At 40.3% G+C, this 19,906-nt stretch overlaps 1 protein-coding gene across 6 annotated transcripts in view; it reads left to right on the top strand.

Moving 5' to 3' along the window:
- The first annotated feature begins 4,866 nt into the window (after window positions 1-4,866).
- SOCS6 (suppressor of cytokine signaling 6) overlaps window positions 4,867-19,906 on the top strand; it is a 33,041-nt gene continuing 18,001 nt past the window's right edge. For 2 of the 6 annotated variants that reach the window (XM_051774466.1, XM_051774457.1), the window contains exon 1: window positions 4,867-5,393. The gene's annotated coding sequence lies outside the window, so the exon portion shown is untranslated. Of the gene's footprint in view, window positions 5,394-5,415; window positions 5,516-6,174; window positions 6,391-15,110; window positions 18,180-19,906 lie in introns of those variants that run through there. The other 4 variants (XM_051774471.1, XM_051774490.1, XM_051774474.1 and 1 more) reach the window with 4 other exon arrangements.

Here is a 19,906-nt window from a genome sequence, read left to right as displayed (position 1 = left end):
CCTGCTTCAGGTCAAAGTCCTCTGTGCCAAGAAATTCAGACTGGTTCTGTCAACAGTGATTATACAGATGAGACCTGAGCTGGGACAAGTTCTCCACCTTGTCTATCTTTCTGCAACTCCAGATGTACATGACTCAATGCAGACATGAAATAAGTTACAAGCGAGTGCACAGGCAATACGGGCAATCAGTGAGTGAGATGCCTCAGCTGAGCGAACTGTACAGAGCTGCTTGCAGCTAACTATAGTCATGATTTATTGTGCATCTTCGTCAACAAGAAAAGTGGTATTTTATTTCCCTGACTTTAACAGAAATCAATTTGTGAGGCCAAATTTACTCTGACTTTATTCAGCTTTTGGTCCATAAGCAATTAAAATGACTCCTCCCTTTCTCCATTACTCAGCAGATTAGAAGTTAGTCCTCTTGTGCTGTTATTAGATATGTCATTTTGCTATCCTCTGTTGTCTATGATAATATGTTAGAAAACTTTGATCTAAGTAAATATTGAGCTGTGCTCTTGCTAGAAAAATGAACAACCTGTATAATCAACTGAAAATTTTGTAATGAATTTACTTTCAGGTGTTCATCAATAATTTTAAAATATATTTCCTCTTGAAATGAAATAAAATTTAAAAAGCAAGAGTGACACTCTAAATATGTGTATTTTAGAAAAAAAATCCCCAAGTACATAAGCACTGTTTTTTCAGGCATGAGCATAACAGATATAGTATATCACAACATAACCACAGTATGAAGTAGAAGCAATAGCAGTATTCTGATTAAAATGTAGCACATTAGTTATATATATCTTTCATGGATGGTTTTTTAGTAGCTATAATGAGGTTTTAATGCCATCTATACCTTAAACTGATTTCAGTTGTGCCAGTAAACCATGCCAATTTAACTTCAATCTGAGATAGAGAGTTTATGTGTGTGAAAGAACTTCCTGCACACTTCATGTGAAAGAACTTCCTGCACACTTCAGCTCATTTTGGTGGCTTTTTTTTTTGCTACTATTAAACTGGAGGGACAAGTCCCTTGAAAAAAAAAGGGAAAAAACCCCAACCAACTTTGAAAATATTTGCATAAATTAACTTCTATAATGGAAATGGAATTTGCCAACAGAAAATGTGCAAGAATCTATGAGAAAACAAAGTGGAACTACAGTATCAAAAAACTATATGTGATGATTTGATATAAAGATTTCTAATACATATTATAACAGAGGAATATAAATATACAATATTATCTAAAATACAAATAAAGGAATATTTAAAATCCACATAATAAAAAAAGATTTCAGGAATTAAAAAAATCAGAAAATTAAGCCATAGTTACAAAAAATTATCAGCAATCTAGAGTGATTTTGTATAAATTGTTTTCCTTAAAAGCATATGTTGTCCCAAGGCCATTTGAACATTTGCCATCCAAAAGATCAAGTTCCTGTAAAGCATTACAATAATTTGAAAATTTTAATAAAATTATGAGAAATGCCCTTTCTGAAATATACTTAACAAAACTGGAAAAGAAGGCATTTGCAATGCAATTAAAATGCAATCACATACACTTACTCACCTGCAAAGAGCAATAAGAAGACAAAGGCATTAACTTCCTGCTGCAATTCAAGCCCAAGAGCCAAGGCCAGAGTAGTTGTTACAAGATGATGATAACCTATGCCAGGCAAGTAGGTAGCAATAAGATAAAAATAGATATGATAAACATAACATTGGCTTTGTTGTCTATGAACACTCATACTTTAGGTTTCTGACTTGTCCCTCTGAAGTACAGATTTGTATAAATACATTTTGGTCTTAAAAGTTGTGAAATTATTTGTAATCATGCTTCTGAGTACAACAAATGAGAAAAAAAAGACGTAAGCATATAAAAATAGAGAACTCATCAACATGTAGACCTCAAAGTAATTAGAACTGGGTGTGGAGCTCCTGATTTTAGAAGCTCCCACATATAAGGACACCAGATATGAAAGATTTAAATTTTTTATTACTAAAACCAAATTTATAGTTCTCATCATTTTAAACAAAAGCTAGCAACTGTAAGGCAAGTCTGATAGGTGATACATACAGAGAGCATTAAAACAAGATGTCCGAATGTATGAACAGCCCAATTTAGTTCAATATGTGTTTTTAAGCCAAGCACAAATTGATCTGAGTGATCCTCCTTCATCTGCCATTCTCTTCATCTGCCATCCAAGATGCAACACCAGTAGCACACTTCTGTGAGTTCAGACTTGGTGATAAATTGTTGGTCTTACTGGGGTATGGCTGTTTGCTGCCACATTTCAATGGGGAAAAGTCTATCCCGAACATGAAGCTATATGCTAAGACTGAGACAAGCAAACAGCACACTGGTAACCTCAACTGGTTGCACACTGCAACCCTCAATCCTCCTTCCATTTCCTCTAATACTACTCCAAATACACAAACTACCTCTTTTATTTGTGTAGGCTGCGATACTCACCTCATAACAGGTTGAACTACATCAGCTACTTATCCAGCTGGAAAGTACTGTTTGGTTTTGTTTATTCAGTTTGCATATCTGCCTTGAAAGATCCTGGTTTCTCATAAACTGCTTAAAACTATCTGAAAATGCGGTTCTTGTGAACTCTTACAGCAAGAGATGACACTTTCTAAATGAAAGGAGTGAGAAATAAGGCATCTATTCTACTTTATGTCATGATTTATTGTTAGGTAAATGAACTTTGCTACCTGAACTACCTTTTGCTATCTAGAGGACTCCAATGAGGACTGGAATCACTATGAAAAAAATGAAAGGTGTGTATGGGCAGGAAGAGGGAAGGAGATGGAGAGAAAATGAGCAAGGTCACTACTCGGAGTAGCGATGCTAATTTAAGCCATATTTAACATTATCCCTCGTGAGAAAGTTAAGATATGGAAGACAAACTGGGGGAAAAAGCTACCAAGTGTTTTGCATTACTTTCCTTCAGCCTTCCTGTAAGGTTGTCTGTCAGCCCCATTTCTGCAAAAAGCTAAGTTGTTTGGTTGATAAGACTGACAAGGGGCAGTTTCAGACACATGGAAACCTTTGGTCAACATATGGGCTGGAAAATCTCATTTCTTTTAACAGTGTAGGAGGTTGTAGAATAAGATTTTTAAGACCGTTTTGAAAATTTGTCTCATATGCAATATAGACTACTGCAGAAGTTGTCTATGGTAAAAGCTAGCTGAGGGTGGAAAAACATTTTTAGCCCAGATGGCTTCTTCACATACTGCTATTGTCCTGCAACTGCTGCTGAAAACACTGCTGAAGTTACTACTACATATACGTGTCAATCAAGAGTATTGGCTGGATCCTTAGCATAATTACTTGTTCAAATGCATGTATCAAAAGGAAAAGGAGGCCTGAGAAGAAGGTAAGAACATACACATAAAGAAAAGCTCTTTGTTTGAGGAAATGACTGAACTGCTGAAAAATTAAACCAAAACTTTCCCAGTCAGGGCCATTTTTGCTTACTTGGCTCTCTCCTATTCCTCTTTTTGACAAGGTTGCTAAACTTACAACAGTTCATCTAGGAAAGAAGGAACCAACTGTGTTGTTAAAAAAAAAAAACAAAACAAAAAGCAAGCTGGTCTTTTGTTATTTATTTAATTTTGTTCCTTTCTTTGAACACCGCTGCCAACCTACAAAGTCACTGGTATTTTTCATACCAACAGTATTGACTTAACAAACAAAAATTAAAATCCATAAGGTTTCCAAAATGATCCACTTGAAGCTATTCTTAGCTTTGTTTGTTATACACCACTGACAACATGTAATCATAATTGTAAAACAGTTTTAATAAAAAACACTTAACAAAAACATAAATCATTCTACACATAAATGAAAAAGCCAAACTTTATATTTGAAAAAAATAATTTCTTTTTGCAACTCTGATTAGAGTTATCATCTCCTGAAATGGTCCTGGACTGTCAGAAACTGAGGTTGATCAGATGAAGAATAGGAGCCTTGGCTGAGACTCAAGAAAAGCCTTTAAGTCTTGATAAATGCCTGAGATACAAAAATGTAAAAGAAATCAGGACACATTCTGACCTCAAATAACCTTGGTAATTAAACAATTCACTGACCTCAACGCACAAATACCTTTGATCTCAGTAGAAGAATTCAAGTAGAAGTTGTATGAATATTCTCATAATCTTGAGTTTCAACAGATTGTTTTTAACCTTGAAATCAGTAGTTTCATAACGAGTCATACAAATAATCTCACTGACTCTCATGTGACTACATAGGTAAGCAAATTATGCATATCTTTGCAACTCAGATACTGCGTTTGCATGAGTTATATACCACAAGAAGGAAAGAAAGGTAGTATTTTACTATCTCCATATCAGTCTCCATATCAGCAAATACAACTTGTGACAACTTTTAAGAGCCACACTGTCCACAGATTTTAATTCTTCACCCTCTGCTAGTCACTTCCGTCAGTCTGACACATCCTAAACTAAGAATTGTTTTGTTGCTCTCGACTTAGCACTTTATTTTTAAAAAACAGAGAATAAGCAAGCGAGGCAGCCTGCTTGGCTGAAGTTGCTGCTGCACAGCTGATGTGCCTGAAGTTTAGTGTCACTTTTCTCGTGGAGATATCTGTGAAGCAAAGCACAAAAATAATATGCCTGTTCTGGCGCGTCGGTTCCACGCCAGAGGAGGTGTAAGCGAAGGTGAAACGGAGGAGAGCGGAGGGGGAGACAACCTCCCCTCTTCCCTCCCCGCCCAGCGCAGCCTCCAGGGCGGGGGGCGGCGGAGGGGACCCCTCTGGCCGGGCGCTACCACCGAGGGGCTGCCCCTCGCCAGAACGAAAAGGGGCGGTAGGTCCCTATGAACTTTATTGATGAGCTTCTGTCGCCCAGGGCGCAGCGGTCACACACTAGAGCGGGTGGGGGAGGGAGGAAAGGGCCGTGGCTAACAAAGCCCGACCGCCTTCCTCCCTCGCTCCCAGCGCGGCTCCCAGCCGCCCCCCGCGGGTCTCCCGCGGCCGCCGAGCGGGAACGAGCTCGGAGTGAGGCGCCCAGGGCCGGCGAAAGGAAGCGGCCCGGGCGGTGGAGGGCCGGTGGTGTCCGGCGGGAGGCGGGGGCGGCCCGGGGGACCGAGCGGGGATGCTCCCGGCCCTGCTGCCCCCGCCGGGCCGTGTGCGGGCGCCGCAGCCGTAGCCGAGCCTGCAGCAGGCGACGGCCATCGCGGGCTCGCCGCCCCCCTGCGCCCCTCCGAGGACGGAGGGGTGGGGGCAGAGGAGGCGGAGGAAGCGGCGGCGGCGCCAGGAACAGGGAGGCGGCGGCACGGCGAGGGAGGGAGCCAGAGCCGAAGCCGGGCCGGGCCCCGCGAAAGCAACAGCAGAGCCAGCTCCTCCTTCTCCTCCTCCTCGGTGAGTACCGCTCCGCCGCCCCCGGAGGCTGCTCGCCGCCGAGCCCGGGTGCCGGCGCAGGCCGGGCCGAGGTGCCCGAGGAGAGGCCCGCGCCGGGAGCGGGACAGCGCGGCCTCCGCTGGGTGAGCGTCCCCGGGGCAACGGGCCCCGCTCCCCCGCCCGGCCCCGGCGGCCGCGGGGGGCTGGTGCGGCGCACGGGGAGCCGGAGGAAGGGGCTGGCGCGGTTCGCGGCTTGCCCGCCGCCCTCCTCCCGAGCCGCGGCCCCGGCCTCCTCTCCCTTTGTTTGCTCGGCTCCCCGAGCCCGCCGCGGTGCCAGGCCCCAAGGAGGCACCGGGGCCGCGGCGCGGCCTGCAGGGCGGGCGGGAAGCGGCTCCGGGCCCGGGCCGGCGAGGTGTTGCCCGGCTCCCGCCGGGACAGGACGGGGCCCGGCCTGGTTCTCACCGCACCAGTCCCGGCGGGGCCCGCCGGGCTCCCCCACGCCTCCCCTGGGCCGCTGCCCGAACGCACCCCGCGCCTGCCGGTGCCATTATCGAGGGCGGCGGAATTGGGCTGTTTTCCCCTTAGCCCGCCTTGGGACCCGCCTTCCGTCTGCGGCTTTGGGGGGGTCCCTGTCTCCGGCGGGGCGGGTGTGCGGAGGTGTCGATTTGGGCTGCCGGTGCTGGGGCTGGTGCGGCGGCGGAGCAGCCGCGGGTGTAGGGTTGTTGCGAGGTGAGGGTGCGCCAAGGGCTCCCGGAGGGGCGAGCGAGAGAAAGGCGCCTTTCTGTGACAGGCACCACTTAAAAACTTGGCTTAAACAAAAAGCAGCATCAAATCCCAAAACTTTACTCGCTTTCGTGGTTCTTCAAGCTGCTTCTTACACTCTCTTTCCCTAATGATGCCCCTTCTCTCAGTAAACACCTGGTCCTGGCCCGTGCCAACCCGATTGCTTAAGAAAAAAGCCTTTACAAAACAACGATGTTTTTGAGAGGTGCAGAGGATGATGCTTCTGTGATGTGAGGTATTTTGTCTGTCCTGTCTTCTTTTTTCTTTTATTTTCCTATGTTTTCAAAATCATCTTAGTTTGGAGCATGATTTTTTTGTGGAGTAGCTTACTGAGTTAAAGAAGTTGGTCACAGGATATACTTCAGTCAGGGAAAGTTTCTCTTTCACTTAATAAATTCTTGTGCCCTTTTACCGTTAGGTCTCAGCCCCTCTTTTCTACCTGCCAGGAACGTTTACACCATGTCCAGCCTCTTAATACACCTGTGGTTAAAAGATGTGTGCTGCAGGCCTCCTGTCTTAGAGAGCTGATGTCTGCACAAGCTTGAGGAATAAGGCATTTCTGCTCTGGATGAAAAAATAGCACTAGTTTTGTTTTATGCTAACAACCACATCTTTGGATTGTAGAAAATATGGAAGCTTTGGTGTAGTTACGAAATAAATTACTTAATGTCACAGCTTGGCTGGAAGACTTTAAACCACTGGAGAATGTGTAGGTATTTTTGGAGTTTTCTGCAGTAAGGCGGTAGTCATAACTCACAGTTTTATGTGTAACTTATGAAAGGCAAATTTCAGCTTTTTCAAAATGCTTGATTTTATGAAGTGTTAAACAATACTTGAATGGAGTCTTCACTTCCACTTTGATATTCCTTGGATTTGTGGCATTGCACTGTGTTTGGAACTGAGCTTTTACTTAAAACAGATTCATCTGTTGTATGCTATATCAGGCATGTATCCCCTATATCCTGAGTTTTGAGATGTAAGTAGATTTTTTTTAAATTAAAATTTAATGAAATTAAGCCTTAATATTTAAAAGTATGAATAATAACAGTATAGTGTTATATGGAGATACCTACACTGGCTAAGCTAGAGGGCTATGGAGTAGAAAGGGAGAAGCACTGGGTCGTTTCCAGAGGTTTTGTGAGCATCACTTCATGGCATTCCGTGTATACAGCATCAAAGTGTTTGCATGGATTTGGGAGACATGATGGGTAATTCTAAACTTCATGAGAACTTGACATACCGATATCTATAAAATCTGCGTATTAACTTCTTTGATCCTAGCTTGTGCAGTTGGTTGGTAACCTTCAGTTAGTCTTGGAGAGGGATGGTTTGAAGAAATGGTAACTAGTCTGCATTGTTCTGCAAGTAGATAACAAGTCATAACTCTCCCTGGTACAGTGAAGTGGTGGAGTGAGACAGTGAACTCTTAACTAAAAGTTTTTCTTATGAAGCAAGTTAATTATTTCTTCTCTTTCTTATGAAATTTTCTATAGTGATAGAGAAATTTGAACATAAATGTTTGAAAGGCTTCATTTGGTAGCCTTGCCCTGAGTTCACTACATATTTGCTCTGCTATTGTTGGCAAAACTGAGGCCACAGTCCAGGGTAATCCCTTACTCAAGTGCCTTATTTGCTGTCACTTTACTACCCTCCTGGGACTACAGAGCACTATTTTGGTAGTGTTTGGGTAGCACAATGTGATAACATAAAGTAGATAGAAAGGAGACTGTTCTCTGCTGGTGTGTCTCTCAGTGTTTTGTTGACAGGGCTTTAATGTGTGTTAGCAATAATTTAGGGGGGATAGCTTGAGCAGTCGTGATGCTCCAAGGAGAAAAATAAGATACAAGTAGTATAAAAGTGAATTTAATCTAATTTAGGAATGCAAATGCTAAAATATATTGAGTATAAGTTGGATAGAATTTGGACTGAAAAACAGAATGGAAATTTGTTATACGACTTAACTGTGTGTTTTGTACTGTCAAGTAGTAAACTGAAAAGAAATATGAAACTTAGAGTTTCCTCTTTTTTATGTTTTTTATTTTTCAGAAGAGAAATAATTATATCTGTAATGTTCCTTATCCTTATGTTTATTCCAAAATCTGATTTCATTCCATTTTAGTGTACACTTAATTTTTTGGAAATAAATACCAATCTTCAGAAGACAGTAGTTATACTTGATGCAAAGGCCCCAAGTTTTCACAGCCTTGGTCCTGATGCCTCCCAATCAATTTGTAGTAGCAGACAAGGAAGTATTCTTGTAAGAAAATAATTCTTGAAATTTTTTGTCAGCCATTTCAGATGACAAGTTACATACAGCAGTATGTTTTTTTAGAAAAGAAGAAGATTGTGCTTGTAATGGGATATTTATTGTCCAGGTTTAAAAAGCAGCTTCATACCACTCAAATATGTTTTTGATACAGCAGTATATAAACATTCATGAAACACAATGGGTTCCTTCTTTTATTATTATTTTTGCTTTTTCCTCTGGAAATAATTGATTTCTGAATTAAAACACTGTACTATGCAAGTTGAATAAATTTCTGGGTTAAAAATAGTTACATTACTTTTGAAATAAACATTTAAAAACTCACAGCTTTGGGGTTCTTGTTGCAGTAGGTTTTTCCCCCACAGTAGCTGAATGATCTTAGGCTATTGACACAAAAACCTGACACCTCCTTCAGCCTCTCCTGGTGATTAAAACCAAAACCAAAACCAGCTGACCTTGAATTATTGCCCTGGATGAAAATGGAAACCTGACTGTATGTAAAGTGCTGACTGATATGTCAAATATATGAAGAAGGGTACACAAACTTTGCTAGAGTCTCCACAGATTGAATTGAAAAAGGCCACATGGAGCAGAATCGGGCTTAGTCTACTTTTTGTGAAAATTAACTTTCAGATCAAAGCATTAGAAATTTAGTTCTCTGCTTCCTTAAGCTCGCTAAAATAAAAGTTGCTCCTACTATTTTCTTTTGCCAGTTTTCATGGTCTTCTGACTCCTGCTTTTGTCATGTACAGGCATGCAAACAAGAAGCATCTGCAACTCCAGACAATTTCAAAAAGCTTTGAGGTGTATGGCTTTGCAAATCTGACTGCTATTCATTAGTCTGTAATGTGGATTTAAGAACCTATCTTTACATATTTTTATTATTATAAAGATTAATAAACTGTTATCTCTCATGAAATTTTCTTCTGGAAAATATTAAGATAAAATACTTCGGAAATTATTGGTCCTTTTCTGTGTCCTTAACTGTTCACATAACACTTTGGGCTCTGAGGAACTCAGTTGGCTTCATTTATGACAAGGATGTAAGCCACATGTTACCTAAAAAATTCTTCCTTGCTTGCTACATCACCAAAAAAACTGTGTAAGTTAAATGTAAGTCTTTATTTGTTTAGCATGGATGTGGGGACATTGGCTGACTTGTTCTACCTCTGACTTTATACGCTACTGAAGGAATTTGAAAAAAAAGTCTTCTTGCTTGTAGGATGCTGTATATTGGTATCTTGCTAAGGATGCTGTATATTGGCATTTCTGTCCAGGTGCTGCTCCCCTAACATTGCTTCTTTTTGCGTATATATAGGCACATAGAAAGCCTCTCATGCTCTGTCTTCTGTGAAACATTCTTTTTGTAATGTGCCAAGTGCAATAGATTGGCAGTTTAAAAAATTCTCAGGTTTGTAAAGTGTGTGAGTTTTTGTTATCAACACTAAATAATCATACCGTAAACTGCTGTAAAATAGTTTTGCATGAGAACCATTTTCTCTGGCAGTGAAGGTATAAATAATGGATGTTAGTGATTTTTTTCAGAGTTCATTAAGTGTTTGGTAGTTAAAAATTTAAACAATGAAAATGAACCTGTGTGTATTGTTAAGTAAATCATACAGATATGTGGTATTTTTCTTTGTTTCTCAGTGCAGTGTATAATCAGAAACTCTTTGTATCATATATATGATACTGAACTGTAAGTGGAGTTGTATAAGGTTTTCATGGTCTTGAGTTAATGTGGTGAATGCATCTGGCAGATAAATTGATTGATTAATTTTAGCATTTGAGATTGCAGACTTAATAACTTTGGTATTTTTCCTCAAGGATATTTTGTATTGCTTAAAACAGTACATTGAGTTCTACTCTGGATGACAAAATTGTTGGAAATGAGGTTCCAGTCAGGCTTAGTTTTACAGTGTGTGATCTCTTGTTTTTCTTCAGTAGTTTTATTCTTAATTAGTCTTGACGTTTTCTGGTAAATGTGCTAAAACAGTAGTTTTGTAGGAGTCTTGAGTAGGTGATTGTTTTTCCTTTTCCAAAGCAGTCTGCATTCCTCAAATATGTTGAGAACATAATAGTAAGCTATTCCAAATGTTTCTGAAACATATTTGGTCCCAAGATGTCTCCAATACAGTGGTCAAGCTTGCTTTCTCTCTTTGTTCCTTCTGATTTAGGGAGTCCTGTCTTCCCTGGCTTTGCCTCAGTAAGTGCTACAGAACTGGGCAATTACAAACTGTAATGTCGATGTCATGGTTTGAGATAGTCCCAAAAGCCAATCCCTAGCTCCATCCCCCCCTCCCACATCTCAACCTAATGTGAGATGGGTTTCTCCAGACAAAACACACCAGACTCAAAGTGGGGGAAGGGAATATATTACAATGACTATACAAATAAATACCACATCACATTATACACACGATCACAACTATCTCTACCACGACATATAGTATTTACAGTGGACCAGATCTCTTCTCTCCTCCAAATAAAAGTCCAGGAGGGAAAGAAGGACAGATCCCTTCCAGTCCTTAAGCAGCAGCATCTTCTGAGGCAGCAGTCTGTCTGTCTTCTCCACATGCAGCAGCTGATAGCTGGATTTCTGCCAGCATCCACAAGGGAGGTATTCAAGCCTCTCTCGGCCCCATCGCCTCCAACCGAGGGGTCTTCCGTGGGCTTCGTAACCCCAGACAAGGTCGTATCACCACGTCATATCACGAAGACACAGGGGGGTCTTCGTGACGGTCTGGTATCTCCAGGAGACTCAGCTCCTTGCAGGGCCTCTGTGCCCTGTCTCTCAGGCTGCCACCGTGGCAGCAGTGCAAGGGGGGGAGGCAAGGTCAACTCCCCCCGCATTCCTCTGGTCGTCCCGGTCCAGCTCCGGGACGCTCTGAGCTTCTCAGCTCCTCTCTCTCTCTGGTGCTGTATACTCCAAGGCTCCTCTAAAATAGGAGTCCATCTCCCTCTTTTCTCAGAGGGATCTCAAAGGAGTTTTGGGGGGCTGGTACAGTCTTACCCCAAACTCTGTCTCATCAGACTGCTGGCTCTCTTTCTCCTCGGCTTTTTTTCCAGGAGTCTTCTCTCTGCGGTGCTGCATGTTGTTTCTGCTGCTCCTTCAGTTCAGGTGTTATCTGCTCTGGCTCTCTGCCACCGTTTCTCTGGTCAGAGCCGGCTGCTGCTCTGCGCCCATGGAGAAAACATCTCCCGGCATAACTACAGGCACCTAGCCCAGCTTTATGCTGTTCCAGGTCCCTGCAGCCCCCCCCAGCCAGGGGCTGGGAGGGCCCAGAGGGCCCAAGGGGCTCAGAGCCCCTTCCTCGTGGCTCTACAACATGGCCACCTCTCCTAAAACAACCCAAACTACAACTCTTCTTTTCCGGTGAGCTTGTGAGATGTTGACATTTTTGCAGGAGCGCCCATTGGACAGAACTCCAAAACTTCCAGGGGTTTCCACCCCTTGGGGTCTACCACTTTTCTAGCCTCTGGGGGAAAACAAGATTCAAACCATGACAGTCGACTATGTTTTTGGCATCAGTAATGGGTTTTAATACCCTTGGAATCCCTTTGGGTTGGTAATCAGGTATCAGATTAAGAGTTTTGATAAAACAGAGAAACAGAAATGAATGGCATCAGGGTAAAGGTTTTTGATTACAGAAGTTGTGCCTTCGAGGATGAGATATATGGAAGCTGTACTCCAAAAACAGGGTAGGCAGCTTTTCAGATTGATGTTCTTTCAGGAGCCGGTGGGAACTGAGCAAGTGAGGAATTCTCTCTGTATTCAATGAACAGAAGCTATTTGTGCAGGAATACCGGTTTGGGTGAAACCTGTGCTAGGGAAGATTTCCAAGCTGGAATTTTGGTCAGCCCGAGGAGACTGACTCCAGAATAGTCGGTTTGTGTATTCAGAGGTAGGAGTCACTAGTTATGTGTGAGAGCTTAAATCTGGGTCTGTGCAGGGTAAGTGCCTGGTGGCTTTTTATGTTCCTTTCCCTCTCTGTTTCTCTTCAGTGGAAAGTAGAGGCAAAACCAGTTCTGATCCAGTGCACTCTGAAACACTGACTTTTCTCCTCTTTTTGGCTTTTGAAAGGAAGAGAGCTGCTGGTTAGTAGTAAGTAATGCTGGGAAGTAATAAAGTATTAGCCATAGGCCTTTGGCATGATTTTGTGCAAAAAATATAGTTACTTGGGAAAATAGTTACATATAAGTGTAAATACTCTGCAGTCCCTTACTGCAGGGATCAAAGAGAATCTATACTGACCAATGGCACTGGTCTTAATTGCAGTCTAATCCAGCAGTGATCAGAAGACAGTGAAGGGAAGTTGTTACATCAGTACTGACTCAGATGTCCCGTGTATTACAAAAATTAGTGCTTTTGGAATCTGCAGCGTTTTAAATGTTGTTTGACAGAGAAAAAAGGAACAGAATTTCAATGTATCAGCATTGAAAAGTACGCATCTATTCTCTCTATTCCCTTTTTTTTTGAATTGGGCTAATACTTTTTTTTCATTTTATTTATAGTTTGTGTTTAAATTTATGTCAGAGTGAACAGGAGAAAAAAAAAGTCGGTGTGTTTGTACATGGCTCTTTTTTTCATGCTTGAACTTTGAAGCTTAGCTAGCTTTTGCAGCCGGGCTTCTATACTCCTGGCTCTGCAGAAATCTGACCTTACTCTGGAGATAGCTATCCTAAGGGGTCTGAGTTTGTGTAAATTTCATAGAGCATATTACTTCATAGAGATAGTGAAAATTTTATTTTTGATCCTGCGTATGAGAATTTATACACCAATGTGAAGTTGCTCAGTGTAAGGCCCAATTTTTTTATGTGCAAGCTGAACATAACCTACAATGAACAGTCCCATTGAGTTAAATGTCTGCTTACAATTAATTAATTAATCTGCGTTGGGTTAGGACATTAGCAAAATCAGATTTTTTAGGGCTAAGTTGAAAATGATTTTCTGCTTCTGTGGAACTTTATTTTAAAAAACCGACCACCACAAAAGAACCTTGGACCCAAACATCTTCCCATGTGCATCAGGACAAAACAGCGTCTGTCTAAAAACTTTAATTAAAATATTCTCCATCAGATTTGCTAGTTGGGGTAGTGAGCCATTTCTGTCTGCAGGTGATCAGAGCGTAGGTGTAGGAGGAAAAAAAGAACTTCCCGATCTTAATCATGAATAATTAAGTGTCTCTCTCATTTTGACCCAAAATGAGAAAATTTACATGTCGAGTTAGCTTTGTCAGAACTGGTATAGTCCTGTAAAAAGGTTTTATTCTGACAAGTCAGGACTTCATGAAAAAGATGGCTAAGCAGCTTTGCCTATGCAGTCAAAATTCTGTTCCCACTCTGGTCAGTGTCTGAGCTGTACAGAGTTATTGTATGTGCCTTCTTAAAAGCACTCCTTGGACTTAAAAGAACTGTGAATTTAGAAATCTATTTAATATTTCACTGTATGTTTTAGGGGAAACAAAATGTTAAGGTAATTTTGTCAGATTAGGAGATAATATTCTCTCTATAGGTGTGTTTACCCTGTGTATTTAACAGTACTTTTTGCACAGCCGTCTCCTCTTTCCCATATATGGATAGACTCTAAACCATAAAGAAGCTAATTAATTTACTCTGTTCTTATTAGGCCTCCTACCAGTGAAAATGGGAAGGGAAGTATTTTAAATAAGATATATTTTACATTCTCACTTTCCAAAACGCAGAACTTGAATTACTCTTTGCAGTGGGTCCTAAGACCTTGGAGGGGCAGCCAGGCTGAACATGTGAGGGTCAATGGACACACATGAGGTGGGACTTCTGCTTGATCTAGGTTCTGCTGCTGGAGCATGTTCTAGGGGAGACTGCTTAATTACAGAGGTACTCAATGAGGAAGAAGATTTCCCCTTGGCCACCTACCTGACTTAAGATCACCCAATCTTTAAACAAGGAGAAGGAAGTTCATTTCCCATCTCTCCACCTCCTGCCTTCTGGTTTGTTGTGTTGTACTGGCATGTCTGCAAAATAAACCTTACTTTCTGTTTCACTGACTGGATCTCTTTTCCTGATCCTGAAAGACTGATCTTCTGTAGCTGATACTGTTTGACAATCTCAGTTGAATTGTATCTTGTTAAATAGCATAGATGTTCCAGAATAGAAACGAGATACAGCTATGTAAGGGTAGGTTCCTTACACTTGTTGTATTAAATACTCTTTTGCCTTTAAAACGGATTCCCAAGTGTGCAAGACTGAAATAATGGTTGTCACTGTTATTTATTTGGAAACATCTAATAGGTGGACATTGGGCCTATCGATGTGATGGACAAAATGTGTGTGCAGTGAAATACAAAATTAAATGTAAAAGTATGTAGCTAAAAATTCCCTTGTCATTTGCATGTACAGGTTTCACAAACTGCAAGCAGTACAGGCTGCATTTCCCAGTGATGTAAAATATGGGATGTAACAGCTTGTTAGGTAGAGCCCTCATTCAGAATGTGAGATAGCCAAGGTAATTTTCCACTTCTTTCTGTATGAGGACTACCTTGAACAGCAGCCTTTTGACTGCTCCGTAGTGTGAAAAGTTTTCTAGTCCTTCTTTTAAAGCTGTTCAATAGAAGATAAACAGAGCTGAAAAAGGATAGGCTAGGTAGAGATGGTATGTTTTTCTCATCTCAGTGGAGGAAGCAAGTGCCTTGTCAAGGGAAAACCTGAGACTGACTTTCTTGTGCAATTCATCCTGCATCTGAAACTGTTGCTGCACAGTAGTGTATCTTAAGAATAAGTGAGAATCTCCCTTTCACAGTGTCTAGGACCACTGTCCAAATAATTTGTAGCTTGATTTCCATTGGTGCAAGCTCCTAATATCTGGAGGGATGCTATGATCATTTTTCCACTTCTCATGATGTCCATAAAAAGAAGCGATTGCCACTGAATTTTGTGCGGCATCGCTCTGTGAAGTGATGATGGACAGTTTTAGAACATGCCTGAGGAGGCAGGTGAAGGTGTTAACCACGAGGTAGCCACTGATACTGTTCTTTTAACACTAAGTACTTCTCATTTTATATGCAAAAAATAAGGCTAAGGACTACTGAGAAGCTCTTAATTAAAAAAAAAAAAAGTCCCTCTGAAATTCTGGTACTTCCTGGATTAAGCTGCTCCTGGTATGTGAAAGGAGAAGGCTTTTGATGGAAAACAGTTTAAGGTCCTCATGTCTGTGAGTTTTAAGGAACCTGACTGTTCTAGTATACCCAAAGTACTTGCAGCTCCTGTTGATTTTTAGAGGGATTGCTTATGCCTAGGTACTAAAAAAATAATCTTAACTTGGACAAAAGTTAGATCTTTTATGTCTGTTTTAGGTAAGATGATTGTAATTCTGACCTTTGCAGTTTGTCAGAATGTACTTTGCTTTCAACTGTATTTTTGGAAAGCAGGCCATCAACCTCAGATCTGTTCTGTTGCAAGCAAAATGTGATAGGGGTTGTGAGAATGCTTTGTGCCTTTCTAGAGACACCAGTTTAACCAACTCAGAGTTTGTGTCATACAGAGCTTAAAGTCTGGGCCTTGGCCTATTTGTTAGTCTGAATTTACTTTCTTTGCAGGTCAAACTTTAATTATTAGTTAAGAACTAACCGTGAAGGGTGTGTGTCGATGTGTTTTTTGTTTGGTTTGGGGAGTTTCTTTAGGTGGGGAGGAGGAGATTAGTGTTTTTACCTTCCTCCATAACTTTGGTGTTTTGCTTTTATTTTTTCTGCATATTTTTAACTTCTTTAGATATATACCACTGTCGGTCTTCTGCTCCTCATCCTGCTACCTGTTACGTCTTTGTACTGTAACATGGATTATTCATTCACTTATTGCTTTGATAAACAAAACACTTGGGCTGAAAGGACTTTGTAAAATATCTGCTGAATTGTGAAGTTTTAAAGAAATTCAGGAAGCTGAATCACGACTAACTAGAGGACAGTGATAAGAAGGTATACTGAAAGGTTGGGTATGTCTCAACAGAATGATGAAACCCGAGGTCTTGTGTTTGACTTCTCCATTGTCAGCAAACCCCTGAAAGGGACCTCAAACTTTAACTCTCGCAGCATGTGGCAGTTTGCTGCTGCAGTCAGCTACTGGAGTTGTGCTTGTTCTGTTGCCATCGTAGAGACATGGGGGAGATTTCAGATTTAAGTCGGTAGGTATTTACCCAAAACCCCAACAGGTCACCCCCCTGCGCCCATCATTCCACTTTATGAAAATTCAGAATTTAGGTTTCAGAATTAAATTACCTTAATTTCACCTTATGGTGCATATTATTCATCTTATTAATGCACCTAAAAAATGGAAATTAAGCTCTCTATGTTCTGACTCATGGAGTGTTGAATAGAGCATCGAGTGCCTGTGCACTAACATTTAAGTGTCGAACATAGAGACAGCAAAAATTTCCTTAATTAAACCAATAATTCTGTCTGGAATTTCGAGTTTGATTGGTATACTGTAAGTAAATGGTAGGACCATACATTTTAAAGGATGTTGGAGAGTAGAATTAATGTAAACATTTTTGTTCCATATGTGAGACAAGAAAGAGAATTGGTCAGGCAACTCTTCTGGCTTTTCTCAACTTCTGTGTTCTTAGGCTTTGAACCTTAATGAAATCATCTACTATGTTTCCTATATAAATGGTTCAGATAAAGGTTATAAAATTATTTTTCTCAGTATGTTCAAGAAGGGAAACACAAGAGACTTTACTTACTGAGAGAAGTTGTCTGATTATTTTAGTGATAATGTTTTAAATTTTCCAGGAAGTAAAATTGTCAGTAGAATTTGCTGATCACTTCAGGAATAAAGACTCTCTAATTTTTAATTAACATGATACACAGAAAATGTTTTTTAGGTTTTATGTTTTTTGCTAGTGATTTCTTACTGTAGTGATATAAAAAATTATCTCATAAACCTAAGCAAAAATTAAGAAAAAGTCACAGTGACAAACCACTTTTGCTTCTAATGACATGTGTGGTATCTTGAAGATTGGAGGTAAACATTTGTATGTTACAATGAAACAGTTTTGTAAAAAGTGTCTCTCTGCGTTGTTTCGTGCCACTTTCTTCCTTTGTTTTCTAAATACTTTTGAGTTCCAGAGAAAGCTTTTCCTGAATTTAGAAATGTCCTTGGATTTTTTTTTTATGTATAAGAATATAAGAATTTTTGCCATTTCTGCTCCCTTAGTTGGGACGCTACCTATCTTCTTATTTGATAACACGTAAAGAGACTGCAGGGCATACAGACAGAACCTTGCATGGTTGAGCTTTGTTTCTATAGGAAATAATGCTGAAACAAACAATAGTCTCTGGATATGAGTTTAACTCTGAACTTTTGAGAAGTGACTAGGGAACTTGATTTCTTGACTAGTAACCTGTACTTTATATGAGACACTATATTACATTATTTTTCCTAGTTGTTGTTATTTCAGGGATTAGAATGACCTTGATTGACTAAATGTAATTATTATTTAAATGTAGCCAATGTCTTTTTATCCCAGAACTTCCGTATTTCACTCAATGTCTATTTCTGTGTTCAATGAATTCTACAGAATGGATGCATATACTTTCAAATTATATGTATGTTATGTGTGCCACTTTGGAAAAATGTTACTGTCTTTAGTAAAAAAAAATGAATGAATGAATGAAATCTATGAGAATTTCACAAAGTTACTTTTCTTTTACAGTACACAGCTGAATAATATTGCTTGTTGGTGTTTGTATTCTGTCAGAACTTTCTACTGCTAGAAATTAAAGGTATGAACTGATTTCATGTACACAAAAAAGCAAAACCATAGAGGTAGAAGTCTGCAGGTTTGAAACATTAAATCTTTCAGTTATAGGGCAACCAAAGAGCTTGATACAAGGCAAATATTATGAAGTATTGACATTAAACCTTTTTGTACGGTCTGGAGGAGAATGGAGGGATCTTTGTGGCATCCGTGTATCAAATACATTGTATTTCTCTTTGATAATTTAGTGAAGAAAGTTCCAAAACAGAGGTCAGTCCCTTCTTCTCTGTGATTCTGAGGATTGCTCTTTATTAGCTGCTTCTTCCTCCTCAGCATGCTTGGAGATTTCTCGCCATGGGTGAACTCTGTACAGATGTTGTGGGAGATAGCTTTCCACTTTTCTTTTACTTTAATCATGACACTGTGCTCTTGACCTTCAGACCATAAATAGGTTCATTTAATCCTTCCATTTGTGTAGTGGGTTAACTGCATTATAAAGGATTGCTGCATCTTAGCTTAAATTAAGAGGATAGAGTGTTATCTTCTAATGAAAGAGAGCTTTTATTCTTATTGAAAATGACATGGTGAAAGTGGTGGGGTGATAGCTGCAAAAACATCAGAGATTCTACATGGTCATACAAATTTAAAGGGTCATTCAGCCTCAGTCAGAAACTATGCCAGAGGAGGCTACTTTGAAGCCACAGGTGCAGCCAGAGTCAGTCTTGAGATCCAAGGCAGAATGGTAGGTACAAGGAAGTGTAAGACTGCAGTGTACTGCTATTTGTTCAGACCTTCTAGGAAAGCTGAAAAATAGGAAAATGCATCTTCCTTCAATCACAGGTTCTCCAGTTGCAGTACATGATTGTGCTTGATATAGCAGAAAAATGGAATCCTCTTTTTCTATATAGTGAATTTTCAAGCCAGTCTCTATTTTGAAAACTTGTTTCAGCTGCTTTAGTTTCAGCTTGTGTATTTGTTAGACAGATATCTGTCAAATATATTTGTCTTTTAGATTTTAACAATATTTCTTTCGTTTCTAGTAGAATATTTTAGATAACTAAATTTGGATTATTGTTTGAAAAATTTAATTACCAGGTTTTTGGGGTATCTTTACAAGGGTGGGGTTTTTTTTCCTTTTTGGATATTTTGAAAATAATCATATTACCTTGAGATAATTTGTGCAATTTTTTTTCCTCTCTGTTTTTTATGTCTTTCATGCCAGGTGGATTTTATGGGAATAAAGGGCAATTACATATAGTTTTGCTCGTCTGTCAGATAAGCATAAATGTAAGTGGGAAGGTGATCAGTTTACCACTTGCTGGTAAGATACCTGTTTTACAAACACGGGCTATGAAGCCACCTGTTGGCTAGATAGTTGGCTAGTGAGGTGTTTAAAATAAAAGTCAGGTTTTGTTGGGTTTTTTTCCCCTGTGAATGTGACTTTATAGCTCTCCTGATACATTGTTTTTTCATTTTTGCTCAAGAAGAGAGTATCCCATGTTGCACCTTAAGGAAAGCATGCATCTTAAGTATCAGTCATGCTTGCTTGGTGCTATAGTGTGCAAAAACTACTTCCTCTGTCTTCATTTTCATGTCAGGTAACTGGGACAGGCAGAAGCAAACATGATGACTATAACAAATTAACAACTCGTAATTCAGGGGGACTGGCAGTATTTAAAAATTAGTAGGATAGTGACATGGTGATGCTGTGTAAAACTATAGTTTTCAGGAGAAATATGAATCACAGAATCA

Source organism: Manacus candei, unplaced genomic scaffold (genome assembly GCF_025592945.1).
Source record: "Manacus candei isolate 608988 ecotype Guabito, Panama unplaced genomic scaffold, ASM2559294v1 h1tg000008l, whole genome shotgun sequence".
Classification (NCBI taxonomy): domain Eukaryota; kingdom Metazoa; phylum Chordata; class Aves; order Passeriformes; family Pipridae; genus Manacus; species Manacus candei.
Note: the sequence above shows the minus strand (reverse complement) of the source record. Positions and strands in the feature narration are given on the sequence as shown.